The 1,852-nt window shown below is 32.7% G+C and overlaps 1 non-coding gene across 1 annotated transcript; it reads right to left on the bottom strand.

Annotated features, from left to right (window-relative positions):
* Positions 1-1,374: 1,374 nt before the first annotated feature.
* On the bottom strand, positions 1,375-1,482 carry LOC148562320 (small nucleolar RNA R71). Its single transcript, XR_015887450.1, has one exon. It is a non-coding gene; the product is annotated as a small nucleolar RNA R71 (small nucleolar RNA).
* Between the last annotated feature and the right edge of the window lie 370 nt (positions 1,483-1,852).

Raw genomic sequence — 1,852 nt, 5'->3', positions numbered from 1 at the left:
AATATTTTTCAAAAATATTTTTCTTAATTCTATCTCATAATTTTCAAAAATATTACTAACAATTAATGTGATTGATTCAAAAATATTAAGTTGCTACTTGCCTATTAAGAAAGGTTCAATCTTTAAATTTTAAAATCATATCTTTTGTTTCTTGTTAGTCAAGTAATCAACTTTAAATTTTCAAAATCAAATCTTTTTAAATTTCTTTTTCAAACCTTTTTCAAAATAATTTTCAATCATATCTTTTTCAATTTTAATCATATCTTTTTCGAAATCAAATTTAAAATCTTTTCTAACTTCCTATCTTTTCAAAATTTGACTTTCAAATCTTTTTCAATCAATCTTATCTTTTTGTTTCAATCACATCTTTTTCAAATTTCAATCTTATCTTTCCAAAATTTGATTTTCAAAATCTCTTAGCCACTTAACTTTTTGTTTGATTCTTATCTTTTTCAAAACTGCCTAACTAACTTTCTACCTTTAATTTTCGAAAATCCCTCCCTCTTTTTTTCAAAATTCCTTTTTAATTAACTAATTGTTTTAAATTTTAATTTTTAATTTAATTTCAAACTTTAATTTTTGAAATTTAACTTTAATTTTTAATTTTTATTTTAATTAATTCTCGAAATTCTCTCACCTCTCATCTCCTTCTATTTATTTATTTATCTACTAACACTTCTCTTCCACCCAAAAATTCAAACCCCATCCCCCTCTCTGTGTTCGAGTTTTTCCTCTTCTCTTCCTTACATTACATTCTTTTCTTCTTCTACTCACATAAAGGAACCTCTCTCTACTGAGGCAAAGAGGATCCCTATTATTTTCTGTTTTCTTCTTCTTTTTCATATAAGCAGGAACAAGGATAAGAACATTCTTGTTGAAGCTGATCCTAAACCTGAAAGGACTCTGAAGAGAAAGCTAAGGGAAGCTAAAGCACAACTCTCTGGAGAAAATCTGACAGAAATTTTCGAAAAAGAAAAAGATATGGCCGAAAATAATAATAATGCAAGGAAGATGCTTGGTGACTTTACTGCACCTAATTCCAATTTACATGGAAGAAGCATCTCAATCCCTGCCATTGGAGCAAACAATTTTGAGCTGAAACCTCAATTAGTTTCTCTGATGCAACAAAACTGCAAGTTTCATGGACTTCCATCTGAAGATTCCTTTCAGTTCTTAACTGAATTCTTGCATATCTGTGATACTGTTAAGACCAATGGGGTTGATCCCGAGGTCTACAGGCTTATACTTTTCCCATTTGCTGTAAGAGACAAAGCTAGAGTGTGGTTGGACTCTCAACCCAAAGATAGCCTGAACTCTTGGGATAAGCTGGTCACGACTTTTTTAGCCAAGTTCTTTCCTCCTCAAGAGCTTAGTAAGCTTAGAGTGGATGTCCAAACCTTCAGACAGAAAGAAGGTGAATCCCTCTATGAAGCTTGGGAGAGATACAAGCAACTGACCAAAAAGTGTCCTTCTGACATGCTTTCAGAATGGACCATCCTGGATATATTCTATGATGGTCTGTCTGAACTATCAAAGATGTCATTGGACCATTCTGCAGGTGGATCCATTCACCTAAAGAAAACGCCTGCAGAAGCTCAAGAACTCATTGACATGGTTGCAAATAACCAGTTCATGTATACTTCTGAAAGGAATCCTGTGAGTAATGGGACGCCTATGAAGAAGGGAGTTCTTAAAATTGATACTCTGAATGCCATATTGGCTCAGAATAAAATATTGACTCAGTAAGTCAATATGATTTCTCAGAATCTGAATGGAATGCAAGCTGCATCCAACAGTACTCAAGAGGCATCTTCTGAAGAAGAAGCTTATGATCCTGACAACCCTACAATAG

Source organism: Arachis ipaensis, chromosome B6 (genome assembly GCF_059453495.1).
Source record: "Arachis ipaensis isolate K30076 ecotype BB chromosome B6, ASM5945349v1, whole genome shotgun sequence".
Taxonomy (NCBI): Eukaryota; Viridiplantae; Streptophyta; class Magnoliopsida; order Fabales; family Fabaceae; genus Arachis; species Arachis ipaensis.
Note: the sequence above shows the minus strand (reverse complement) of the source record. Positions and strands in the feature narration are given on the sequence as shown.